This window comes from Bombina bombina, chromosome 1 (assembly GCF_027579735.1).
Source record: "Bombina bombina isolate aBomBom1 chromosome 1, aBomBom1.pri, whole genome shotgun sequence".
In the NCBI taxonomy this organism is placed as follows: Eukaryota; Metazoa; Chordata; class Amphibia; order Anura; family Bombinatoridae; genus Bombina; species Bombina bombina.
In genome coordinates, this window is record NC_069499.1 from 610350469 (window position 1) to 610362587 (window position 12119).

Here is a 12119-nt window from a genome sequence, read left to right on the forward strand (position 1 = left end):
AGATGCACAGAGAGCGTGAGCTGTATAAGATGTGCAATAAACTGAGCGGGACTCTGGGAGCTTGGATAGAAAAAACAGAGGGGTAAAAGATAAGAGTATATTTATGAGACAGCAGCTGTCTCCCTGAGCAGTGTGTTGGGCGGTCCCTCTTTCACTCGCACTACAAGTAAGATTAAAAAATAGGGTAAATACATTTTGTTTTTAAAAAATGATAATGAATTATTAGCTTACAGATGAGGCCAGTTCAAATGATACTATTCAGGGAAAAACACTAAGATAATCGCTGTAGATTTAGTCATGCTGTGCTCAGTGTGCTGTCTACAACTCTACAGACGTGCGCGCTCACAGCAAAGCAGAGACTTCTGGGAGGTTTGTCTACACATAACTTTCTGCCATGTCTGCACGGAGCGGTCAGAAAGTGAAATAAATGTAAAAAAAGTAAACATATAATAAAAATAAATAGCAAATTGCATTTAAAAAAACAAAAGAAACATTATGAATAAAAAAAACAAAATAACCTAATGGCAACTGTTTAAAGTCCCTTTACTTGGTATGCGCATGCAAGTGAAGAAGGGAGTGTGCATTGAGTATCGCATAGAACGTGCGTTACAACATGTCAGCCAGCACTGCATTCAGTAGGCGGTGGTTTAGGGGTATTATTGAAAATAAAAAAAAAATGTGCAGATGCTAAATAAAGAAATAAAGAAAGAAATAATATATAAAACAAAGCAAAATAGATTAAAAAAAAATTATAATTACATTAAAACAGATGGTGTTTAGGGTCCCTTTAATACACAGTTCTAGTTATATTTTATAGTGTCAGTTGAATAAAACAAAACCAACATGTCAGATGGGTGTATGGACTAAAGGGTTAAGTAAATGATCTGTGTGAGTCACAAAATGGCTAAAAAAGTAACTCCTTTTCTTTCTTTACCAATAAAACCAGTTTCTACCAATATTATTTTAAGGGGCCTCTGGTTTTGGACTCATCACTAAGCCCAACATTAAAAGTGATCTATCTATCTATCTATTGTATGATAGGTTACTTTGCATTGGGGGTTGAGGTGGTTTAGGGGATAATAATGTAGGGGGTTAGTTTGCGATAGGGGTGTTTGTCGGTTTAGGTGTAAATATAATAGTTTAGTGCAACTGTTTCCTCCAGCCAAACTCTCTACACAGCCTTTCAGGTTGTGTAAAAAGTTTGAGCATTAAATGCGATTCCGTTCGCGGAAATCACATTTATTTTCAACTTGTAATATGAGCGGACATTGACGTTCAAAATAGAAAATATGGGAAGAGTAAATGTCTGTGAATTCGCTGTAATTTAAACAGTGCTCTATTTTTGTCAGTAATGTTAGGTTTTTTATTTGTAAGGTTAGGTTTTTTATTTTCTTCAAGTAGGTTTTTTTTTAAGGTACTGTTAGTTTTTTTTTTTTTTTACAGGTAAGGTTAGTGTTTTTTGGGTAACTTAGGGGTTGTTATGTTAGGGGGGTTAGCTGGTTAGGGGGTTTAGATGTTAGTGGATTACTTTGTGATGAGTGTTGTGGCAGTTTAGGGGTTAATAGTGCAGTTGGTTAATTTGCATTGGGGGTTGTGGCTGTTTAGGTGTTAATAGTGTAGTGGGTTACTTTCCAATGTGGGAGTGTGGTGGTTTAGCGGTTAAAAGTGTAGTGGGTAACTTTGCGGTGGGGTTGTGGCAGTTTAAGGGTTAATAGTGTAGTGGGTACATAGTTATTTGGGGGGGTGGCTAAGGGGTTGATAGTGTAGTGGGGACTTTGCAGTGGGCTATGCGGAATGTCAGGGGTTATAAGAATAGGGGGGTTATGGTAATTTGGGATACCACCAGTCTTATTTTTTTCCATGTTTCTCTATCCATTGAATCTATGGGAGAGTACGTTAACAAGGTTGCGATATTGTAACTTCTGCAGAGTTAGCGTGTGAGCAGGAGTGGTAATTACCGTTCCACTCATAATCTAGCCCTAAGGTGGCAAAATAAAGGCATTTTAAAAATAAGACATTTTCTATGGGTGAATGAGATTATAGTAAGTGACATATTTTATAGATGGATGATGTATGGCAAAGAAGAACCAGAGGGCAGTTAACGCAGGTTCTCCCTCAGCAATATTTTGTGTGGTTTTGGATTCAATAGGTAGAGGTAGCAGAAATTCCTCAAAAGGAGAACAGCAAAATGCTGCTTAGGAAGGAAAAACTAGTAGCCTTTTTCTGCGGTACAGAAAAGATCTTTAGACAAACTTCTTTTCCCAGTAAAAAAAAATGGAAGCCATACTGTAAACCCTTTACAGGTAGATTACGAGTTGTATGTTCGTGTTTTAATGCTGAAAAAATGGTCATTTCAGCATTAAAACAGCAATGCAGCAACGCATTGGAATTAGACAATAGAATGAGAGCTGCTTAAATCCTATTGGCTGATTTGAACAGCCAATAGGATTTTAGCAGCCCTAATTCCTATTGGCTGATTCAATTTTTTTAGCCAATAGGAATGCAATGGTAGCCCCAGTATAAAAGGGGTACATTGCATTTCAATGCTCAGTGTGCGGCGGACGATCGCGTGAAGAGGACCTCCATGTCAGATCGATGGATCTCCGCCTCCGCGCATCGCCGATCTGCCTCTGCAGGGATGAAGAGAATGCCGGTCTGGCGATGGAGCTGCCTGGGTGAAGATGGAGCCTCCAGGATGAAGATCCTTCAAGTGGGACTTCAACAACTGTGAGTACCTAAAAAGGGGTTAGTGTTAGGTTTTTTTTAAGGTTTTTTGGGGTGGGTTTTCTTTTTAGATTAGGGTGGGTACTCTTAAAAGAGCTGAATGCCCTTTTCAGGGCAATGCCCATACAAATGCCCTTTTCAGGGCAATGGGTAGATTAGGTTTTTTAGATAGTATTTTTTATTTTGGGGGTTTGTAATGTTAGTGGGTCTTTGTATTTTTTTTTTTAAAAAAAGAGCAGATATCTTTAGGACAATGCCCAATAAAAGGCCCTTTTTAAGGCTATTAGTAGTTTATTCTAGATTAGGTTTCTTTTATTTTGGGGTGTTTTTTTTTTAAATGGGTATTAGAATAGGAAAAAAAATTATTATTTTGGATAATTCGTTTGCTATTTTGTGTAATTTTTTTTTTTGGTTTTGGGGTGTTTTTTTATTTTTAAAAAATATGGTCTTCAATACGGTCGCAGCCGTAAACTGGAACTTGAATGCAAGTGATGTCATCCAAGATGGCGTCCCTTGCATTCCTATTGGCTGAAAGGTTACAATCAGCCAATAGGATTAGAGCTGCTAAAACCCTATTGGCTGTTCCAATCAGCCAATAGGATTTGAGCAGCTCTCATTCTATTGGCTGTTCCAATAGGATGAAATTTAGTTAATTTAATTGGTATTTTAATTTAATTGTAGGATAATAGTTACGGTAGGTTAATTTAGGTTTAGAGCTGAATGCCCTTTTCCGGGCAATGCCCATACAAATGCCCTTTTCAGGGCAATGGGTAGATTAGGTTTTTTAGATAGTATTTTTTATTTTGGGGGTTTGTAATGTTAGTGGGTCTTTGTATTTTTTTTTTTAAAAAGAGCAGATATCTTTAGGACAATGCCCAATAAAAGGCCCTTTTTAAGGCTATTGGTAGTTTATTCTAGATTAGGTTTCTTTTATTTTGGGGTGTTTTTTTTTTTTTAAATGGGTATTAGAATAGGAAATTTTTTTATTATTTTGGATAATTCGTTTGCTATTTTGTGTAATGTTTTTTTTTGGTTTTGGGGTGGTTTTTTATTTTTAAAAAATAGGGTCTTCAATACGGTCGCAGCCTAAACTGGAACTTGAATGCAAGTGATGTCATCCAAGATGGCGTCCCTTGCATTCCTATTGGCTGAAAGGTTACAATCAGCCAATAGGATTAGAGCTGCTAAAACCCTATTGGCTGTTCCAATCAGCCAATAGGATTTGAGCAGCTCTCATTCTATTGGCTGTTCCAATAGAATGAAATTTAGTTAATTTAATTTGTATTTTAATTTAATTGTAGGATAATAGTTAGGGTAGGTTAATTTAGGTTTAGGTTTATTTTAATTCTACAGCTAAGTTTAAATTTATTTGAAGATAGGGATGTTGTAATTTTAATATAAAGTTAGCGGGTTGTTAGGTTTAGGGGTTAATAGCTTAATTTAGTTTATGGCAATGTGGGAGGCCAAAGGTTTAGGGATTAATAAGTTTATTTAGTGGCGGTGGGTTCCGGGAGCGGCGGGATATGAGTTAATAACTTTATTTAGGTTGCGGCGGGGTCGGCGAGTGGCGGGATAGGGGCTAAACATTTTAGTATAGCGGCGGTGTTTAGTGATAGGGTATAAATAAAGTTGGTAAAAAGCCGAATAGACGCGAGATCGATGACTGTTAGTTAACAGTCCGATGCTCATCGCCCCGTACTTGGTGCACGTCTTTTTGCCAGCTTTTTTTATAAATATGGAAAGAATATTCAGGTCCGCGGCCGTGATGTTAGGTGAGAGTATTGGTGCTGGCGAATGCAGCATAGTTGATGCTTTGATAAATATCCCCCCATATCTTCATTAGAATGGATGAATTAAAGTCCATCTAAAATATCGCAAACAGAGTCTATGATCCATTACTCCTGGGAATTACTTTTCCCTACAACTAGCAACAGGCATAGATTCCCAAACTACAAAAACTCTATAAAACCCTCCCACCTCACCAGTACTTCAGCCTAACAAATAGCCTAGCACTAAGAGGAAGGGGAAAAAAAGTAAGAGCAAACAAAATAGAAACAAGGTGTGTGCAAAAAAAGAAAAAACAACCCATTAAAATAAAGGGTGGGGTCTCATGGACTCTCACCACCATGAAAGAAATTAATTTATCAGGTAAACATAAATTATGTTTTATTTCATACAGGTGATGAGAGGCCATGATCTATTACTCCTAAGAACTAATAGTTGGTTGAAGTTGAAAGAGGTATTAGTAGCAAATATTTTATTATGCCACTTTACAGATCACTAGTTAGGCATCATCTGGAATATTGTGTACAGTTTAGGAGACTATGGCCGGCCTTTATCAACTGCTGGACGGACAGAGTTTGCTCATGTGGCATGCGAGTAGGGGTTTATCAATCACCCCAGAGCGAACATACCCGGGGTGATTTAATATGCTGGTGTACTGGTTACGAAACTGAGGTCTGATGGCCGCTGCTTTCTAACGTTTGGCTGCAGGCTCGCAATGAGACCCCAGAGCTGCATACAAAGCTTGATAAATAGGGGCCTATGTCTTTAGAAGGATACAAATAAACTAGAAACTGTCTAAATGAGGGCTACTAAAATGGTGCTTGGTCTAAAATATAAAACATACAAAAAAGGCTCTATGATCTAAATATGTAGTTTAGAGTAGAGAAGGGAAAGATGTGACATGACAGAAACCTTTGAATATATTAAGGGACTTGATACAGTGGATGCTGGAATCAGTTTCTATAAAAAAAAAAAGAAATACCAAAACAATGGGCTGCAATCAAAAGTTAGACTGTAGCAGATTCAGGATAAATATGAGGAGTTTTTACAGAAAGGGTGGTGGATTCATGGAATACGTTTCCAATACAGATGGTAAACAGAAGGACTGTAAAAGAATTAAAAAAAATATATGCATAAGGCTGTCCTAAGAAAAAGTAACATGTAATATGGGTAGACTTTGAGACTTTTTGGTTCTTATCTACCGTCAAATTCTATGTAAAGCTGAATAACCAGAGAATGTTTACCACTCATGTTACAAGTACCTCTCATGTTACGCAACTTGAGACCTGAAGTAAAGTAAGGGCTAGAATAAAAGTATCACAAAACATGTGTAAAACATATTAAAATAAAGTATTGCTCTCATATTTATAGATGTCAAATGTAAGTTTATAATTAAAAAAAATGTATAATAGGGGTTTGAAAGGAAAATGTTTTATGTTAAGTGGTTTGACTAAGAAGGGCTCAAGGGTATGTATATGTGTGTGTATATATATATATATATATATATATATATATAAATACACACACTTATACACATACACAGATACAAATATATACATACACATATTTATAATATATATATATATATATATATATATATATATATATATATATATATGTAAATATATAGATTTATCTATCTATCTATATACCTTTAAGCCCATCCTAGTTAAACACCTTAACATCTGAAATATTCCTTTTAAACAGTGATTTTTTTTAAAGAAATACTTCAAATACCTTATTTCCTCTCTTAGAAGAAAATTTTATTTTTATTTTTTATATATATATATATATATATATATATATATATATATATATATATATACACACATACATATATATACATACATACATACACCTACACAATTATTCTGAAATCCAGACTTTTTCATTAAAATGATTAAAAATTATCCTTTTTCCCCCACCAGTAAGTCAAAAACCAAAGCAATGTCCCAGACTAGGGCCCTGATGATCGAAAGTGCTACAAGACGGAAAAATATTCCAAAGGATCCGCCACTATGTTAAGCGAGTCTGTCAAAATATTCCAAGCTCCCGACATAGTGGCATTGCCGAGAGGCATTTACTATACATGCCATTGGCCAGCAATACTGGCTATAGATAACACTCAGCATTGCCACCCATATAGGCTATGTATAGTAAAATATCCTTTGCAATATAACTGCCGTGTGCCTAACCACTAATCCTAATACCCCTAAACCGAAGTACCCCACAATCGCACACAAACACTACACTGAATAAATATCTAAACCACCACATACCCACAACAAGTACTATCCTATTAACCCCTATACCACCACAAGTATTATCTAATTAACTCCTATACTGCAACATACCCACCGCAAGTACTAAACTATTATCCCCTATACCGCCACATACCCACCGTAAGCACTAAACTATTTACTCATATACCACCACATACCCACAGCAAATATCTATCCTTTTAACCTATATATCACAACATAACCCAAATTCAAACTTACTGAACACCTAACCCCTCTCTAAACTAAACCCCCTAAGTAACAATACAAAAAACTAAGTTACAAAAATATAAAAATTAAACATAAACCACCCCAATCCCAAACGCAATCTAACCCTTCTCTACCTCACACCTAATCCCCCTCTAAACTCCCTACAAAAATAATAAACTACAGTATGCAAAATAAAAAACTCACCATTATACCTAACACTAATCTACATGCCCCATAAAATAAAATTTAAAAAAAACTAAACCCTAACACTAAAATAAATTACAATAGCCATAAAGTGATTTCAGCTCTTTTACATTTAAAAAACAATTAGAAAAAACAAGTAACCCCCCCCCCCCCAAATAACAAAATCTACCTAAAAAAAAACTATCCTAGAAGAAAGTAAAAATAAAAAAGTTTATTCTTAAAATTAAAAAAACCCACCCCAAAAGAGCCCTAACTAACCCAAAAGTTGTACTCACCATTGAGAAATCCGGCACCTCTTCATCCGATGTTGGGCCCTCTTCATCTTGATTCCTTGACCCATTTTCTGTTGCCTCTCCTCCGTATATTCTTTTCTTCGGCTATCTTCTACGAGCCCCTTATATAGGGGTACCACTTAATCAGCCAATAGCAAGAACATTTTTAAAATTAAATTGTAATTAGCCTTCCCTATTGGATGATTAAAATTTAAATTTAAAAAAGTTCTTGCTACTGGCTGATTAAAATCCATGCTTCCGGAATTTCAGTGTGCGGCAGAGACCACATGAAGACAAGGGCTCATGGAAGAGAGCCAAAGAAAAGAAGATGCAGAGTGGAGGCAGCGGAAGAGGTTACCGAAGTCTGCTCCCGCCCTGACGAAAATGGCCCCCTGGCATCAGGAACCGGGACGTAGAGAGTCCAACGTTGGGTCAAGAGCAGCCAGATTTCCCAATGGTGAGTATAACGTTTGGGGTTAGTTAGGGCTTTAGTAGGTTAGACATTACGTAAGTTTAGGCGGTAATAGGGATGTAGCTGGGGATTCCAAGGTGTGTAGGTTAGTAGTGATGTAGGTGTAGGCTGTTGGTGGGAGGTAGTGGGCGGTGCAGGGGAAGTTTAGGTTAGATGTGACGTAGATATAGGCGTTCAGGGGGAGTTAGAGGGGTGTGCTAATAAGAGTAGCCTGCACTTTGATTCGGACACAAGATTGATATGTTCGAATCAGCGAAGTGCAGGTTGTGAGGACATCAGTTGTCGAGACTACATCGCCTGAGGTAGTTAGTGTATGTGTAAATAAACTTAGGTTCCCACAGCAATATTTAGTGTGCCTACAGAGAAACTAATTTTAGTTTCAGTAGGTACACTTCAAATCGGGACTTCTATGGGAGAGACATCGCCACTCACCGGCATTGCTCGGATAAGTCCCTTTTCTTTGACTATCTTGACAGACCATCAGACAGCGAGACCGACGAGGCCAGTAAGGCACTTTCTCAACGGTCTGTCGATGCTTTAAATATCTGGGTCTAGGTGTTCTAAAATGCAAATGAAAGTCTATAATATCTTTTTGATTACAGTCCTGTACTATTTTTCTGATGGTACTATTAATACAAAAATATTAAAAACATGTATAAAACTACCTTTATGTACATACCACCTAAATGACATAAGATACTGTTGTTTACACTTTACAAATGCAAATTTACAAATATTCCAAAATTCAAACTATTCTGAAATCCAAACCTGTTCCGATCCCAACCAGTGTGGATAAATATCAATCTTCTTATAGAAGGGCACTCACAGAATTTAAAAATATTTAGTATTTATTTCAAATACTTGATAAAAAAGAGATCAAATGTTGACATTTCGACCCTACGTAGGGTCTTCCTCAAGACAATATGTTCTAAAATGCAAGACAAACAAAAGACATATCAAAATACATCCCACTATATGTGCAATATACAGTGGTGTCACCCCTCCCCCACACAACATTAAATATATAAAAATGTAAATAAAATGTAAATAAACATACAAACAGTATATATATTCATAGTGATGTATAGCTATATTTTAAATATAGCTATACCATAATCGCGTTTGTAAAGCGTCCGTCGGGGTCGCCAGTTGCACATGCATACTCAAAGGAATGTTGGCCACATGAGGCAGCCAAAAGAATGTTGGCTGCGCGCGCAGCCAAAATAATCCACCTGGATGCTGCGTAGGCAATACCGAAGCCTTAAAAAAAAAACATGCAACCCCCTGCACGAAATAACAAAAAACATGTAACCGCCCGCAATAAATAAATAACACGTAACCGCCCACACGAAGTATAAAAAAGAAAACTAACCTCCCACACAAAGTATTAACAAACACTGAAACCGCCAACCCCCACATCGCAAAATAATAAAGTAATTAACCTTTAATCAGCAAATAACAAATAAAATATTAACCCCTTAAATGCCAACCCCCCACATCACAATAAACCTAATTAACCTATTAACCCCTAAACCAACAAACCTCCACATCGCAATAAACCTAACTAACCTAGTAACCCCATAAACCACCAAACCCCCACATCGCAAAAAACCTAATTAACCCATTAACTCCTAAACCGCCAACCCCCCACAATGCAAATAACTAATTTAATTACTAAGCACCCTAACCTAACACCCCCTAAATTAACCCCAATACTCTTAAATCAAACCTAACATTAAATTACAAAAAAATAATCTAAACTTATAAAGAATAAAAAAACTCTAAAAATTACAGAAAAAAATAAACAAAATTATCAAAAATAAAAAAATTAAACCTAATCCTTATGAAAATAAAAAAGCCCACCCAAAATAAAAACACCTCCTAAACTAAACTACCAAGAGCCCTTAAAAGTTAAACAGCTCTTTTACATTTAAAAATTATTAAATCCCCCTAACATTTAAAACCCCCCACCCACCAAACCCCCAAAATAAAAAAACTAACACTAAAAAAACCTAAACCACCCATTGCCCCTAAAGAGGCATTTGTATGGCCATTGCCCTTAAAAGGGCATTCAGCTCTTTTACTGCCCTTAAAAGGGCAATCAACTCTTTTCCAGCCCATTAAATCCCTAATTTTAAAAATAAAAATAAAAAAAATCCTAAAACTAAGCCCCAAATAGGTACTCACCGTTCCTGAAGTCCGGCGGAGAAGGTCTTCTTCCAGACGGCAGAGCGGACTTCCCCGATGTGTGAATCTTCAGCAGCGGTCCTCAGTGGCGGCGGTCCTCGGCGGCAGCGGTCCTTAGCTGCATGGAGTCTCCTCTTCATGCGATCATCCATCGCACACTGAAGATTGAATGCAACATACCCCATATTTATTGGGGTACCTTGCATTCCTTTTGGCTAAAATTTTAAAATCAGTCAATAGGATGAGAGCTACTGAAATATTATTGGCTGATTTGAACAGCCAATAGGATTTCAGTAGCTCTAATCCTATTGGCTGATTTAAAAATTTCAGCCAATAGGAAGGCAAGGTACCCCAAATTGATTGCGGTACCTTGCATTCAATCTTCAGTGTATGACGGACATCAAATGAAGAGGAGCCCCAATGCCGCAGAGGAACGCCGCCGAGGATCCACGCATCGGGGAAGACAGCTCCGCAACTCTGCTGTGCACAGCCTTCGTTCCGGATAAAGATAGAAGATGATGGAGCCGCCTGGAAGAAGACCTTCTACGCCGGACTTAAGAAATGGTGAGTACCTATTTGGGGCTTAGTTTTAGGCTTTTTTTTATTTTTGTTATGGCTTTTTTTTTTAGATTAGGGTTTTTTGGGCTTAAAAAGAGCTTATTGCCATTTTAAGGGCAGTAAAATAGCTAAATGTCCTTTTAAGGGCAATGCCCATACATTGCCTCTTTAGGGGCAATGGGTAGTTTAGGTTTTTCTTAGTGTTAGTTTTTTTTATTTTGGGGTAATTGGTAATTTTGTAAGCAAAAGAGCTTTTTAACTTAGGGCAATGCCCTACAAAAGGCCCTTTTATGGGCTATTGGTAGTTTAGTATTAGATTAGGGGGTGTTTTTATTTTGGGGGGATTTTTTTTTTATAGGGGTATTAGTTTAGGTTTAAAATTTTTATTTTGGATAGCTTTATTTATTTTTTTTCTATAATTTTACTTTTTTATTTTTTGTAACTTTAGCTTGAGGGTTTGTGTTTTTTAAACATAGACTGCCCTCTCGGCAGGCTTATCACCTAGTATTTATATAAATATATAGATATGCACTGTATATTTAAATTCTTGTAAGTGAAGAACAAAGATAGTTGAAGTATTTATTAATGCACCTTCAGCTTTAGCGTAGTCCTAGCACACTTTTGAGTTAGTGCGTTGGCGAAAGCCACAAGAGGCTTTATAGTGTACCCTATCAAAGTCTATAGGGAAAGGGAGTTAGTGCGGTCGTGCTATCTGACCAGCAGAAGTTAGCGCACCTGAAGCTTTTGCTCACGCTCAAACTTTTTACTTTCAACTTGTTCTACCAGCACAAGAATAAGAATGCAATTGATTTGACTTGAGCGCTGTCAGTGCTCAACAGAGCTAATATTTTTGCACTCCACTTTTAATCTAGGCCTGAATTTATGTTGGAAGTTATGATTACAGATTTTTTTCGATGTCTACAGATAGCTTTCAAACCATGGGTTTATGATGACATGTGAGGGATCCATAAATATTCATTCTATTTATGTTACTACATAGGTGATGTTTTTTTTAGAAAAATATGGCGTCAGTATGGAGAGTCTTAATAGTTGGGCTATATGTTTGAATGCAATGGATTCTACTGTAAAGTTTAACCTGGATATAGGATTTTGAGATATTAAAGGGGTAAATAGAGAATGTGTCTCTTGGGCATAAGTCTACCAGTAGGAATTCCCTTTTGTTGCAAATCTCATACCGTTCAGATGATCAGAAAAAAAGATAATTTAGCTACAGCCATTGGCCAAGAGATAAGCCCAAATCCCCAATCTTAGATGCTAACCTTACTTTCTTCTACAAGATACGAGGAGTCCACGGATTCATCCTTACTTGTGGGATATTATCCTCCTGCCAACAGGAAGTGGCAAAGAGCACCACAGCAGAGCTGTATATATAGCTCCTCCCTTCTCTCCACCCCCAGTCATTCTCTT